This window comes from Dendrobates tinctorius, unplaced genomic scaffold (assembly GCF_039654945.1).
Source record: "Dendrobates tinctorius isolate UK_male_01 unplaced genomic scaffold, ASM3965494v1 ptg000084l, whole genome shotgun sequence".
Lineage (NCBI taxonomy): Eukaryota > Metazoa > Chordata > Amphibia > Anura > Dendrobatidae > Dendrobates > Dendrobates tinctorius.
The window spans coordinates 44,628,705-44,645,263 of record NW_027361752.1 but is presented as its reverse complement, the minus strand read 5'-3'; the positions used below and the strand labels follow the sequence as shown (position 1 = coordinate 44,645,263).

At 46.6% G+C, this 16,559-nt stretch overlaps 1 protein-coding gene across 4 annotated transcripts in view; it reads right to left on the bottom strand.

Moving 5' to 3' along the window:
* ITSN1 (intersectin 1) overlaps positions 1-16,489 on the bottom strand; it is a 158,947-nt gene extending 142,458 nt beyond the window's left edge. For 2 of the 4 annotated variants that reach the window (XM_073584619.1, XM_073584620.1), the window contains exon 1: positions 16,298-16,488. The gene's annotated coding sequence lies outside the window, so the exon portion shown is untranslated. Of the gene's footprint in view, positions 1-16,297 lie in introns of all 4 variants that reach the window. The other 2 variants (XM_073584618.1, XM_073584622.1) reach the window with 2 other exon arrangements.
* Positions 16,490-16,559: the final 70 nt, after the last annotated feature.

Genomic DNA, 16,559 nt, shown 5'->3' with positions numbered 1-16,559 from the left:
TCGTAGCCAAACCAATGTCTATTTGCAAACTCCCAAACTGGAGAAGCTCCTGTGGTGTCGCTGCAGGGAAACCGAACACGTAGGCCATGTTCATGCGCTTATGCAAATTTTACCTGCGTTTCACAGTACCAGCAAACTCTGTGAGATTTCCAAAATCTCATGCACGCAGCTTGGTTTTTTTTTGTCTTCAATAATTTGTGCAATCCCTTGGTTTTTGCCAAATGCAAAATGTCACTTCACAAATTGAAAGCAATGGGTGGTGCAAAAAACGCTGCAAAAAACACAGGAATCAGGTTTTGCTGCATTTTTGGTGCCAAAACCTGATGAAGTTGAATCAGATTATTTTTTTTTTATGCACTAAACATTATCAGCATGCACAAGAGATAAATGTACTCTGACAAAACCGCAGTGAAAAAAAAAAAAAAAGGGGGGGGGGCTGCGAGCTCCGTCCAAAAGTGTCCCCAGGACACTGTTTAAGGCACCTCCTCCAGCACGGAGGTGCCTTAACAACGTGGATAATTAACCCTCAGCATGCTTGCTAGCTGTCTGGTCCCTAGAACTTGCCAGTCTGTCTACCTGTCTTGCACCGGTCTGCCCGTAACTTGCTTGTGTATCTCAATTTCAGCCGGCACAACCCACACCTGCCAGTGCTCATCTGTCTACCAGCCAGGCCAGCCCGCACCTGCCAGTGCTCATCTGTCTACCAGCTAGACCGGCCCGCACCTGCCAGTGCTCATCTGTCTACCAGCCGGGCCAGCCAACACACGTCAGTGTATTTGTATACCAGCCGGACCTGTCTGTATCTGTGGCCCTGTGTTCCTTCAGTGCCTGCCCACATCTGTTGTCCCTCCCTCCGGGCCGTTCCTGCTATAAGTCCCTTGAGGGTCAGCCGCTGTGCGGCCGTGGTCTGTCACACCTAGTGTTCATCGGGAGCCAAGCCTAACCCCACCATCAGGGACTCTAGTGAAGAGTCAGGAGCTCACATAGTTACGCCCCTGTAGGCTCTCGTAGAACTACAGCACAGTGGTTCCACCATTCCCATTACACTTTTTTTACTGCCAAGAGAGCAGGTTTTGCCTTTGGGAAAAAAAAAAAAAAAAAAGTGTTAAAAACACAACACGTGAACATAGGTTTTAGACCAAATGCTCATTACCAGAATGATGATAAAGTCGAGAGCTGTGTTTATCTGCATCAACTAATTCTCTCACTAGGTAAACTGCTGATTGATATTTAGGCTATGTGCACACGCTGTGGATTCTGCTGCGGATCCACAGCGGATTTGGCCTCTGCGGATCTGCAGCAATTCTGCAGACAGTGTACAGTACCATGTAAGTCTATGGGATTTACAATCCGCTGTGCACATGCTGCGTTTTTTTCACTGCAGAAAAGCTGCGGTTTTAAATCCGCAGAAAGAATTGACATGTCAATTCTTTTCAGCGGATACCGCTGCGGTTTGCCATCTATTCCATTGTCCAGGTGTCAAACCGCAGGGGAAAACCGCTGGCCAATCCGCAGGTCGATTTACCTGCGGTTTTACATGCGGATCCGCACGGAAAAATCCGCTGGTGAATCCGCAGCGTGTGCACGTACAGTTGTGGCCAAAAGTATTGACACCCCTGCGATTTTGTCAGATAATACTCAGTTTCTTCCTGAAAATGATTGCAAACACAAATTCTTTGGTATTATTTTTCTTCATTTAATTTGTCTTAAATGAAAAAACACCAAAGAGAATGAAGCAAAAAGCAAAACATTGATCATTTCACACAAAACTCCAAAAATGGGCCAGACAAAAGTATTGGCACCCTCAGCCTAATACTTGGTTGCACAACCTTTAGCCAAAATAACTGCGACCAACCGCTTCCGGTAACCATCAATGAGTTTCTTACAATGCTCTGCTGGAATTTTAGACCATTCTTCTTTGGCAAACTGCTCCAGGTCCCTGATATTTGAAGGGTGCCTTCTCCAAACTGCCATTTTTAGATCTCTCCACAGGTGTTCTATGGGATTCAGGTCTGGACTCATTGCTGGCCACCTTAGAAGTCTCCAGTGATTTCTCTCAAACCATTTTCTAGTGCTTTTTGAAGTGTGTTTTGGGTCATTGTCCTGCTGGAAGACCCATGACCTCTGAGGGAGACCCAGCTTTCGCACACTGGGCCCTACATTATGCTGCAAAATTTGTTGGTAGTCTTCAGACTTCATAATGCCATGCACACGGTCAAGCAGTCCAGTGCCAGAGGCAGCAAAGCAACCCCAAAACATCAGGGAGCCTCCGCCATGTTTGACTGTAGGTACCGTGTTCTTTTCTTTGAATGCCTTTTTTTCTCCTGTAAACTCTATGTTGATGCCTTTGCCCAAAAAGCTCTACTTTTGTCTCATCTGACCAGAGAACATTCTTCCAAAATGTTTTAGGCTTTTTCAGGTAAGTTTTGGCAAACTCCAGCCTAGCTTTTTTATGTCTCGGGGTAAGAAGTGGGGTCTTCCTGGGTCTCCTACCATACAGTCCCTTTTCATTCAGATGCCAACGGATAGTACGGGTTGACATAGTTGTGCCCTCGGACTGCAGGGCAGCTTGAACTTGTTTGGATGTTAGTCGAGGTTCTTTATCCAACATCCGCAGAATCTTGCATTGAAATCTCTTGTCAATATTTCTTTTCCATCCACATCTAGGGAGGTTAGCCACAGTGCCATGGGCTTTAAACTTCTTGATGACACTGCGCACGGTAGACAAAGGAACATTCAGGTCTTTGGAGATGGACTTGTAGCCTTGAGATTGCTCATGCTTCCTCACAATTTGGTTTCTCAAGTCCTCAGACAGTTCTTTGGTCTTCTTTCTTTTCTCCATGCTCAATGTGGTACACACAAGGACACAGGACAGAGGTTGAGTCAACTTTAATCCATGTCAACTGGCTGCAAGTGTGATTTAGTTATTGCCAACACCTGTTAGGTGCCACAGGTAAGTTACAGGTGCTGTTAATTACACAAATTAGAGAAGCATCACATGATTTTTCAAACAGTGCCAATACTTTTGTCCACCCTCTTTTTTATGATTGGTGTGGAATTATATCCAATTTGACTTTAGGACAATTCTTTTTGTGTTTTTTCATTTAAGACAAATTAAATGAAGATAATAATACCAAAGAATTTGTGTTTGCAATCATTTTCAGGAAGAAACTGAGTATTATCTGACAGAATTGCAGGGGTGTCAATACTTTTGGCCAGAACTGTAGCCTAAAGGTGTATTGGAAGTTTATAGATTTTGACAAAGGTCTCAGAAACCCCTTTAAGATAGGTGTAGAAAATATGGGGTTTAATAGATTCCCGCACGTTTTGCAATAATACAATGATCATGGAGACATTACCTGGATCCTGGCAGCTAAAACACAGTGAAGGAGAGCCCAGTCCCTCTGCCCCGACGCGCACGTTTCGCCCAGCATCTTCGAAACGTGCGTCGGGGCAGAGTGACTGGGCTCTCCTTCACTGTGTTTTAGCTGCCAGGATCCAGGTAATGTCTCCATGATCATTGTTTTCTCTCAGGAGCTTTTGTACGGTTTCACATCTAAGCCACATACTTACCTTGAGCGGGGCTGATACAATTCAGTTGTGTATGGACCTCAATATATAATATAAATGGCACATGTCAGTCTCTGATGGCATAATAATAGGCAATTGTGCCTTTGCGATATTTTGTGACATTTTGCAGCAGCACAGAATCCAGCTAATTTATTGGTCCGCTATAGACCACAATATTTTATAAAATGGATTTTTATGGTTGTATTTTTATACATCAGTCACTGTTCATGTCAATATGAGTCATTGTAACCATTTGTGATCATGGCTTCTTACCAGGCAGCATGTATCTAATATTTTGAGACCCAATGTCCCTTTTTCTTGTTCCTATACCTTTCTTAATTTTAAAAGCGTGTCTAATTAATGGACTAATAAAATTGTATATTTTATGGATTATGAATAAGCCTCACTCTTTTTTTTCTTCAAAGCGATATATTTTGAAGGAATTGTGTTAGTATAATTCAAGCCTTTTGGAGTAGACACACAAATGTGTTATTATTAAGGACCTATTGGTGTATTAGCGCTTTGTAATAAAGCAGAGAATCTATCAGCAGCTTCATCAGCCGAGTAGCTGAAATTACCGTGTTCCCCAATTGTGCTGGGCGTCTCAGCACTCAGAGACTCAGCCACGAGGCCTCTAGATAAACCGCAGCGTTCCCCTTCCATTGTGCACCAGTCAGTAAGGAGGCCACCACCGAGTGTGCCAAAACCCACATTACTCAGTGTTTTCTCTGGTAATGAGAGTTATGCAAGAAGGAGCTCATTCACAGGAAAAGGGACGGACATTTCCAGAACAGCACATTCAGCAATTGTAAGGGGCGAGAGCAGCCGTCTGCACGTCCCGGAGGGAACGCCAGCAGCGAGACTCAATCTACTATACAGCCCTTGTAGTCCAAAAAGAATTTTATTACGTACGAGTCACTTAGTGTCAGCGTTCTACATGTCTCTACTGGATGAAACGGTGTCTACTATAAAAGAAAAAAATGTGTTTTGGGAAGGGCGCAAGTGTCGTGACCGGGCCCCGGGAAGGGCGCAAGTGTCGTGACCGGGCCCCGGGAAGGGCGCAAGTGTCGTGACCGGGCCCCGGGAAGGGCGCAAGTGTCGTGACCGGGCCCCGGGAAGGGCGCAAGTGTCGTGACCGGGCCCCGGGAAGGGCGCAAGTGTCGTGACCGGGCCCCGGGAAGGGCGCAAGTGTCGTGACCGGGCCCCGGGAAGGGCGCAAGTGTCGTGACCGGGCCCCGGGAAGGGCGCAAGTGTCGTGACCGGGCCCCGGGAAGGGCGCAAGTGTCGTGACCGGGCCCCGGGAAGGGCGCAAGTGTCGTGACCGGGCCCCGGGAAGGGCGCAAGTGTCGTGACCGGGCCCCGGGAAGCGTGGCTGCTTTATTCTGTGATGTTTTGGGACTTTATGTCCTTTTTAGTGAATTACAGCAGTGTGGATTCACAGCTTTATACACCGTTTCTGGCCGCAGCTACACACACCCGCAACCTCCAACTTTCTGATAAGGGACAAAGCCAAATTTTTACTTTTTGCAATTTCAGTTATCCCTACTTTTCTTCCAGCAGCCATAACCTTTCTTTTAGGTTTTCTCTGTTGTCACAGAAAAAGAATGAGCTTGTTAAATGTAATAGGAGTTGTAGTACTAAATAAATGGGGAAAAATAAAATACCCATGGTTTAAAAAGAAAAGAAAAAAAAAAAAAAAACGGTTCACACAGTAGAGGAGTCTGGGGGTCCTTACATGGCCCCCCGGTAGTTACTTACCCTTACACCTGTTTGGCTTTTTTTTTAATGTTTTTAAAATGTATTTCTTGTTACTTTGTACTTTAATAAATGTCATTTTTCATTAATGGTGATCCTAGCCTTCTGCACAACACTTTTCTCTCCCTCCAAAAGGGAATCGGTGCCGAAAATCACTGACATGTCACCAGTAGTGTGTGTGAATATAAACCCCATCCAGAGGAAATGGGAATCCCGGGAAACATATACAACAACCTCAAATTGGAATATCCACAATAATCAGGTCCAGTCTATTTCAGAAAGAAGATGAGGGGAACTGCAGCTAAAGAAGAGGTGATCTGCAGCGCTCGGCAGCGACCACTACACATGGCGCGAAGCTGTGCTGTTCCACTCTTTTCATCTGGCCACCATTGGAGCCGATAACAGCTCATCAGTAGGGGTGCCCGTGTATTTCATATTAAAACCTATTAGCACAGACAACCCCTTTAAGAGGCTTTTTTCTTTAATTCCTTCTCGGCTACAGGGATAGAGTGAGTGAGTGAGAATTTTTTTCCTCCGCCAGGTTAATTTCCTCCCTGACTTCCTTTCTCCAGGCATGCGCACTGGAAAATGCGGATCCAACCACAAAAAAAACGTTGCAGGGTCTGTCCAGGCATTCCGGCGGATGAAAAAAATTTGGCGGATCCTCACCAAAACGGCTCCAACGGGTAACCATCAGTCAAGATCCGCCAGTAATGCAACTCAATGGGGAAAAAAACGGATCCGCAAAAAAAAAAAAAAATTGCGGATCCGTTTTTTTCAAAACCTGGCGGATTTTGACTGATTGTAAAAAACGGAAGTGTGAAAGAGGCCTTATTCATTACGGTGACCTATCGCAAGGTCATTAATATTACACAGTCCCGAAAAACCCACTTTAAGTGTATTTTCACGGCAGACATTTTTTGCAGCTTTTTTTTTTTATGCAGCGTATTCGGAGCAGAAAATATGCAGCATTTTGCAGTACCAGCAGAATCAGCGCATGCACACACTGAGGGATGGGGGGGGGGGGGGTCTGCGCATATTTTGAGCTATGCTTTCTTTTTGCTAAGACGTGGCGCTCATCCATTCATATGAATGGGTGAAAAACAAATGAAAACGCTGCAAAAATGTAACAAAAACGACCGTATTGTGGATTGCTTTTTTCCTGACAACTAATTTGTCAAGTAAAAAAAAAAAAAAATGCAATATGTGAACAGACCCCAACTATTAAGAAAGGTTGTTCTGGAGTCTGGTAAAGCTGGATGCAGCCCGTTGAGCGTTACTCAGCTTTCCCAATAAGAAATCAGGCAAACACAGAAAACAGGAACCGTGGCCAGGATTATATACCCTGACAGAACAGCTTATCTATATCCTTCACTTCCTAACAAGATATTCCACACTGTCCAGAAAATAAACCATCACACCTCACATCTGGGCGGTGATCGTCCCTTAATGGAGAGAGGAGAACGGCTCAAAATCCATCAATGCCCCACTGCTGGTCCAATTTAGGGACTTTAAAAAAAAAAAAAAAAAGTCCTGAGCAGCCCCGTGAGGCAGAATTTGGGGGGCCATGTGACCGACAAGACTTGGGGGCTGAATGTAAAGCGATCAGTTCAGCACCATTATTCTTCCATGCACAAAGCACGGGGATTTGTTGTGGAGAGATTGGGATTGGATTTGGTGTAGTTATTGGCCCCTGAAAATATTTTGGGGGTTAAGCTGTCTAGACCTGCACTCTGCACTGTGATGTTGGAAGAAATGGAAGTGACAGGTTACAACAGCCGTGGGGAATAGCAATTACCATACAAATGACACCTTCCCAAATCCCAGAGCTCACGGCTAACCCCGCTTGGTGGGTTCCTTCACCCCTGGATCTTGGATCTCTTCTCTCCGAAGCGCCCACCATCGGACGGCCTTTGCATTCACTCCTTGCCAACTTCCCGCTGCCCCTCATCTGAACATCAATGGAGGGACGTTTCTTCCAGGCGGCATTAACTAATGATTCACAGCACGCCGCGTAGTGCTACATGCACCCCAGTAGGCCGACACCTCCGCCAGATCTCCTCACCTCTCATCGTACAACACCCCGCGTAGTGCTACATGCACACCAGTAGACGGACACCTCCGCCAGATCTCCTCACCTCCCATCGTACAACACCCCGCGTAGTGCTACATGCACACCAGTAGGCCGACACCTCCACCAGATCTCCTCACCTCCCATCGTACAACACCCCGCTTAGTGCTACATGCACACCAGTAGGCCGACACCTCCGCCAGATCTCCTCACCTCTCATCGTACAACACCCCGCGTAGTGCTACATGCACACCAGTAGGCGGACACCTCCGCCAGATCTCCTCACCTCCCATCGTACAACACCCCGCTTAGTGCTACATGCACACCAGTAGGCGGACACCTCCGCCAGATCTCCTCACCTCCCATCGTACAACACCCAGCTTAGTGCTACATGCATACCAGTAGGCGGACACCTCCGCCAGATCTCCTCACCTCCCATCGTACAACACCCCGCGTAGTGCTACATGCACACCAGTAGGCGGACACCTCCGCCAGATCTCCTCACCTCCCATCGTACAACACCCCGCTTAGTGCTACATGCACACCAGTAGGCGGACACCTCCGCCAGATCTCCTCACCTCCCATCGTACAACACCCCGCGTAGTGCTACATGCACACCAGTAGGCGGACACCTCCGCCAGATCTCCTCACCTCCCATCGTACAACACCCCGCGTAGTGCTACATGCACACCAGTAGGCGGACACCTCCGCCAGATCTCCTCACCTCCCATCGTACACCCATAGACATTTATATGGTGTCGCCGTTCTCTTCTTGTAGGCATTTGTACAAGATTTTGAAGGAGTCTGCGGGAATTTTTGCCCATCATCTAGAAGAGTAGTTTTGAGGTCAGACCCTGATGTTGGGGCGTCCAGACTCACAATCTCCAGTCTAGTTGTTGGATGGGATGGTGCAGCAGGCAGAATCATGGGGAACAAAAGAAGGTCATCCCCAAATTGTTCCCACAAAGCTGGGAGCTACAATTGTCTTGTGATGAAGTATTAAGATCTCCTGCCACTAGAACTAAGGGGCCGAGGCCGCCCCCGATAACAGCCCATAGCATTATCCTCCTCCGCCATCAGAAAAGCGGCCACAATACAGTCAGGGGGTAACGTCCTCCTGGAATCACCAAACCCAGACTCCTCCATCAGACGCCAGATAGAGAAGTATGATCCATCACTGCACATCTCCTCCAGAGTCCAGTGGTGTTAGATTTACACCACTCCATCCGACGCTCGGCATTGTGCTTGGTGATGTACGGCTGCATGCAGCTGCTCAGTCATGAAGCTTCTGGCAGGGGCCCAGTGTTTGTGCTGATGTTATACCAGAAGAGGTCTGGACTCTGCAGTTATGGAGTCAGCAGAAGGATGGTGACTTTTCTGCCCTCTGTTCCTCGGCCCCCCCCCCCCCCGCTCTAACGGTACAGGGTCTCCTCTTCGTGGCCGAGTTGCTGTGGTTCCTTCCAGTTCCCAATAATATCACTCACAGGTCATGGGGGGAAGATTCCAGAGGAAGAAATGTCATGAACGGACTTGTTACGCCGGTGGAGCTTAATACAGGACCGCGCTGGTATCAGAAAACTCTTCACCACCAGTCCTGCCAGTGACAACACTACGGCCAGTCTTCTATACTGGTAATCTGGGGGGGTAGGGGAGGTACACAGATGGACCCAGTCACTAGAAACCTACAGATTAAATGCATGTTAGATAGTGAAGTCAGGGGTGTGATGACTTCTGCTCCCTCCACTTTAGGTTAGCTCTTCTTCAGGAGTTGAGGTTTAGCCCCTCCCATCAAGCAAAATAAGCCACGCCTCTAGACCTTTGATTCACAGGCTTTAGCACTGGATGGGGGGTAAGGACATGCTTGTATCCAGACTTACAGGAGTGTCCAAACCCAGAGAAATTAAGTTGTTCCCCCAACTCCCACTGACAAACCCCGTGGGACCACCTCTCCATGGATTTCATAGTAAAAGTGCTGCTGTGAATCGTCCACCAGGAGTCACGGGACGCCCATTCTTCCACAGCCATCTCAGACAAACCCTGATAAAATACAACTTTTTTTTTTTTTATTAAAGGTTGCGTCTATTTAAAAGACAATTTATGGGCACCATAAAATAATGAGATCTCACTATATGTCTGCAGTTCAGCCGAGGAGCCACGGGTCTGACACGTATCACACCAATGATAAGATAGTGTCAGCTTTACTACCCGCCACATTACACTCATATCTGGGGCTCTATTTACCCACTATTTCCGAACTCATCAGAAACGATTAGTGTGATTCATGTATTGCATCCGACAAGACAGGAATCATTCACATGTGACACCGTGAGTAATCATCATCATCATGCGAGCTCACCTCCTCCTCCTGTACAATGACTGATAACATCTCTATATACAGTATATAACACAGGATCCACCATTCACAATAGGTGATGTCACAGCTCACCTCCTCCTCCTGTACAATGACTGATAACATCTCTATATACAGTATATAACACAGGATCCACCATTCTCAATAGGTGATGTCACAGCTCACCTCCTCCTCCTGTACAATGACAGATAACACCTCTACAGTTTGTCCAAATATATATGGACCTGAGACAACATTTTTCTAATTTTGGTTCTAGACATTACCACAATGAATTTTAAACAAAACAATTCAGATGCAGTTGAAGTTCAGACTTTCAGCTTTCACTCCCACGGAAGACAACAGTGGTGGATGATCGCAGAATAGTCTCCATGGTGAAGAGAAACCCCTTCACAACAGCCAACCAAGTGACCAACACTCTCCAGGAGGTAGGCGTATCAATATCCAAATCTACCATAAAGAGAAGACTGCATGAAAGTAAATACAGAGGGTTCACTGCACGGTGCAAGCCACTCATAAGCATCAAGAATCAAAAGGCTAGACTGGACATTGCTAAAAATCATCTAAAAAAGCCAGCACAGTTCTGGAAGAACATTCTTTGGACAGATGAAACCAAGGTCAACCTCTACCAGAATGATGGAAAGAGAAAAGTATGGCGAAGGCGTGGTACAGCTCATGATCCAAAGCATACCACATCATCTGTAAAACACGGCGGAGGCAGTGTGATGGCTTGGGCATGCATGGCTGCCAGTGGCACTGGGTCACTGGTGTTTATTGATGATGTGACACAGGACAGAAGCAGCCGAATGAATTCTGAGGTATTCAGAGCCATACTGTGTGCTCAGATCCAGCCAAACTGATTGGTCGTCGTTTCCTACTACAGATGGACAGTGACCCAAAACATAAAGCCAAAGCAACCCAGGAGTTTATTAAAGCAAAGAAGTGGAATATTCTTGAATGGCCAAGTCAGTCACCTGATCTCAACCCAATTGAGCATGCATTTCACTTGTTAAAGACTAAACTTCAGACAGAAAGGCCCACAAACAAACAGCAACTGAAAACCACCGCAGTGAAGGCTGGCAGAGCATCAAAAAGGAGGAGACACAGCGTCTGGTGACGTCCATGAGTTCAAGACTTCAGGCAGTCATTGCCAACAAAGGGTTTTCAACCAAGTACTAGAAATGAACATTGTATTTACAATTATTTAATCTGTCCAATTACTTTTGGTCCCTTTAAAAACAGGGAGGCACATGTTAAGGAGCTGAAACTCCTAAACCCTTCATCCAGTTTTAATGTGGATACCCTCAAATGAAAGCTGAAAGTCTGAACTTCAACTGCATCTGAATTGTTTTGTTTAAAATTCATTGTGGTAATGTCTAGAACCAAAATGAGAAAAATATTGTCTGTCCAAATATATATGGATGGACCTAACCTAAATATATATATATGGACCTAACTGTATGTACTGTTACCATTTTCCAGACTTATGATATTTAGGATCAATCCTTTGTACAGGTGATCAGTATCAGACAGATGGGGGTCCAACACCAGGCAACCCCACATCTCAGCCGGATGAAACCATTAAACCCATCGGGGCCGGCATCTCTCCAGTGTAGAGGCTGTTCCTTGGTACAGCAGCTCAGTACTTCAATAGGAGTTGTGGGGCCATACCCAGGAGAGAGAGGAGGAGTGTACGGAAATATCAGCACACACACTACTTTCCATGCATTATTCTGGCCAATAACCGGATCAATGTAAAGGCAGCTCCGGCACCTGTCAGCATATTGGCAATTTGTAGCGGCAACTGGTCCGATTTCCAACACGGTCATCTGCACCCAGCCTTTCTAGCATTACAACTCATCTATTTCTGCCATGTGTCTCCTCTGGTGCTGCTGCTAATCTGTGCTACTTGGGTAGGCTCCAGTCAGTCTCCTTCTCCCTCTGGCAGCCAACAAAACAGAGTCTTTTCAGCTATACCGCTGTGAAGGCTCTGCCCTGCTTGTCAGGTGGTGAGGAGGGATCTACGTGTATGGGCCGATCTGTCGTGCACCCAAGCGGTGAGGAGAGTGAGGTACGGCCACCAGCCCTCCGCTCATTAGGAAGCTGCACATATCGCTGTACATTGACCGCCATGAAATGTGAAGACTCTTCCAGTAATACATTTTTTAGCAGCGTTGTAAGTTCTATAACACAGGGCATATAATGGTGGGGCAGCCGCCCCTTCCCCCGATATGGCGGGCATTGAAGCAAGTCTTTCTGATTAGTCTCACTTCATGCCAACACTATGAATTAATAAAGCTGCGGCCGCGATGTCTGCTGATAGGAGCGAGTAACCCAGCGGGGTCCACAGAGACATACAAACGAAGGGCATTACATGATAGGAAAACCTGATTATAAACCATGGAGCATGTAATCAACCCCGAAGCAGCGTGCACGCACTCCGCTGAGAGAATGGAGCTGTCTGTGCGACCGTCTGCAGCCATGAGCGGCTTCAGTCATACACCGCACGCGCAGTTTCTGACGTCGACCCTCTATCGGTCACACGCTTATGACAGATCGGACCCAAATATCAGGAAACTATGCCGACGAAACGACAAGATGATTGACGAGTCGATGTAAAGCGTCACCAGCTCAGCTAAGCACGTCCTCCGGTCAGACCTGAAAATTCACATCTATCTGCAGAGTCATCTCCTGTAAAAGCCGAGATCCTCAGATCAGGGACAGAACAGACATTTACAGGACATTTCAGAACGTCCCAAATTCTTATGACAACACTATTGGCGCTTTCTCTGAAAAAGTGTGTGGGGCAGGGACGGGGTATGGCATTCCAAACTCAGCCAATATAGGAGGAGCGGCAGCTTTCCTTACACCACAATTATTACTCCATTCCATGACTAGAGTAAGATTTGTGGTGAGGTGTGTGTCATATCACGTCTCGCCTCATTCATTAAGAGACGTGGCGCCTCTTTAATGACTCCGATGCCTTACGTTCTACCCCCCTGCCCAGTTCATTATTGCATTTGTACCTTTTCTTTGTTTAGTTTTGGTGGGGTTTTGCCCGTTTTTTACTTGCATCTTTTTTAATGTCTATTTTTTTTTTATAGTCACTATTGTGGGAGAGGTTTCGGAGGGGGGGGGGTTCCGGACGATACATCAATTGTGATATTTTAGTAGAAAATCTTTTGTACCAAATGTAATTCACCCCCCCCCCTCCCCCTGGTGATTTTTTTTTTTTTCTTAAGTCCGACCTATTATTATCACCAACAAAAAGAAAGAAGGGTTAAAGACCAAAATAAAGAGCAGATATTGTATATACACGTGTATAAGCCGAGTTTTTCAGTGCTGAACACGCCCCCCTCTGCTTATAAACGAGTCATTGTCCCTAAAGACGGAGGTGGAGCGGTGGGTCACAGAGGTAGGGGCCGGCGGCACCGGCAATGAATATTCATTTCTCTTATAACGCAGTTACAGCTGCAGCCGCCGGCTTCCAGCAGCTGCAAAAAAAACCTCCTACTTACCTTCCCTGCGTGCCATCGCAGCATCTTGTTCAGGTGCCAGCAGCTCCTGCGGCCGGGCGATCACGTGTCCCAGCTGAGTAGAAAGAGGTGAATATTCATTATCTTAATGAGCCGGGACACGTGATCGCTCGGCAGCTCAGGCTGCAGGAAGCCGGAACAAGATGCTGCGAGGGCGACCAGGGAAGGTAAGTAGGAGGTTTTTTTTATGCTTTTCTCATGGAGAGCCATGCCCACCGGGACAGGGATGAGGAGCCATGCCCACCGGGACAGGGATGAGGAGCCATGCCCACCGGGACAGGGATGAGGAGCCATGCCCACCGGGACAGGGATGAGGAGCCATGCCCACCGGGACAGGGATGAGGAGCCATGCCCACCGGGACAGGGATGAGGAGCCATGCCCATCGGGACAGGGATGAGGAGCCATGCCCACCGGGACAGGGATGAGGAGTCAATGAATATCGGCTTATACTCGAGTCAATACATTTTCCCAGTTTTTCGTGGCTTGTACTTGGGTCGGCTTATACTCGAGTATATACGGTTTTGCTTTTTATTTTGTGTGTAATTTATGAACCACTTGAGTTCTTTTGTGCAATTTGGCACAAGAAAAAAAATCAACAAATACCACAAAAAAAAAGATTAAAGAAAGTTTAAGAAAAATGCAAAATGAGGAATTGGGCCCAGAGTAGTTGCAGACCCCAAGGAAAGACATGCTCTAAAGTAAGAAACCCCTGAGCTCCTTCAGCTAGCCTCTTGCTTTAAGCACTTGCAAAATGTATTTTCATTTCCTAGTTTGATCTGATGACCTGGGGAAGATGGGTCATGAAAGTAAAAAAAAATAAATAAATAAAAAAATAAGTACAAAAGCAGCAGTTTATCAGACCCCAGAACAAGGGAGCAGGATGAGGACTGGGGCTGTCAGGACCCTGAGAAAGCTGGGTGACTATCATTCTTCTTGTTAAAAGGGCACATCCCTACACAATCAACTCTGACAAGACACAGTTATTCTGCTCTGGAAAATCCCCCCTCCACAACTGTTTACGCCCATTTGCCAATTTAACGGAATATTTATTTATTTTTTGTGTATAATAAAAGACAACATAAAATTCACAATAAAATGGAATAATGTCAATCACCCCAACACGTAGGAACACGAGATACACAAAAAGATAAGAAACACTATAATATTATGGAAAATAATTACACTGAAATACAAAAATTGTACCGTAAATACAATAACAGGGAAATATGTCAACATACAACCCTATAATACTGTATAATGGCATAGTATAGAACAAGATTGTATGCGTACGGTATATAACAAGTTATAGAATTTAAGTATGTAACAAAACATGCCATATAATGACACTAATAACAGCAATATAATACAACTAAAACATACCGCTACAACCTAGCGCCACAGTATAATACCGCTACAACCTAGCGCCACAGTATAATACCGCTACAACCTAGCGCCACAGTATAATACCGCTACAACCTAGCGCCACAGTATAATGCCGCTACAACCTAGCGCCACAGTATAATGCCGCTACAACCTAGCGCCACAGTATAATGCCGCTACAACCTAGCGCCACAGTATAATGCCGCTACAACCTAGCGCCACAGTATAATGCCGCTACAACGTAACGCCACAGTATAATGCCGCTACAACGTAACGCCACAGTATAATGCCGCTACAACCTAGCGCCACAGTATAATGCCGCTACAACGTAACGCCACAGTATAATACCGCTACAACGTAACGCCACAGTATAATACCGCTACAACGTAACGCCACAGTATAATACCGCTACAACGTAACGCCACAGTATAATACCGCTATAACGTAACGCCACAGTATAATACCGCTATAACGTAACGCCACAGTATAATGCCGCTATAACGTAACGCCACAGTATAATGCCGCTATAACGTAACGCCACAGTATAATGCCGCTATAACGTAACGCCACAGTATAATGCCGCTATAACGTAACGCCACAGTATAATGCCGCTATAACGTAACGCCACAGTATAATACCGCTATAACGTAACGCCACAGTATAATGCCGCTATACCGTAACGCCACAGTATAATACCGCTATAACGTAACGCCACAGTATAATGCCGCTATAACGTAACGCCACAGTATAATGCCGCTATAACGTAACGCCACAGTATAATGCCGCTATAACGTAACGCCACAGTATAATGCCGCTATAACGTAACGCCACAGTATAATACCGCTATACCGTAACGCCACAGTATAATACCGCTATAACGTAACGCCACAGTATAATACCGCTATAACGTAACGCCACAGTATAATGCCGCTATAACGTAACGCCACAGTATAATGCCGCTATAACGTAACGCCACAGTATAATGCCGCTATAACGTAACGCCACAGTATAATACCGCTATACCGTAACGCCACAGTATAATACCGCTATAACGTAACGCCACAGTATAATGCCGCTATAACGTAACGCCACAGTATAATACCGCTATACCGTAACGCCACAGTATAATACCGCTATAATGCAGCGATGTACTATAATGCCGCTATACCGTAACGCCACAGTATAATGCCGCTATAACGTAACGCCACAGTATAATGCCGCTATAACGTAACGCCACAGTATAATGCCGCTATAACGTAACGCCACAGTATAATGCCGCTATAACGTAACGCCACAGTATAATACCGCTATACCGTAACGCCACAGTATAATACCGCTATACCGTAACGCCACAGTATAATACCGCTATACCGTAACGCCACAGTATAATGCCGCTATAATGCAGCGATGTACTATAATGCCATGAGCTCACGCCTCCGGTCGCCCTGTAGACCCCTCTGGGCCCCTTTTCGGGTGTGAATGTTATTCTGGCCGTTAACCCTTCCCTCCTCTCTACACACACTATAAGGCAGGCAGCAGCCGGTGGTCCCCGCCTCCTCCTCCCCGTCTGATGAATGGGCGCACACCCGTCCGGGGTCACCCTGCAGGCCTCTCACCTCATAGCGCTCTGTGCACGCAATGTGGGTCCCGGCCCGGGCTCATCAGGCGGAGCAGTGGCGGCTCCGGGGACACATGAGCTCCGCTGTCGGTCCCTCACCCGCGGCTCCTCCCAGCTCCTACCTACTACGGCGACGACACACCATAACCCGCTCACTCTGACGCCCTGACGTCAAGCAACCAATCAGCTTCAGTCTAAGCCACGCCCACTTCCTGCTTACGCCTATCAGAAGCTTCGTTCCATTCAGCGCGTCATAGCGA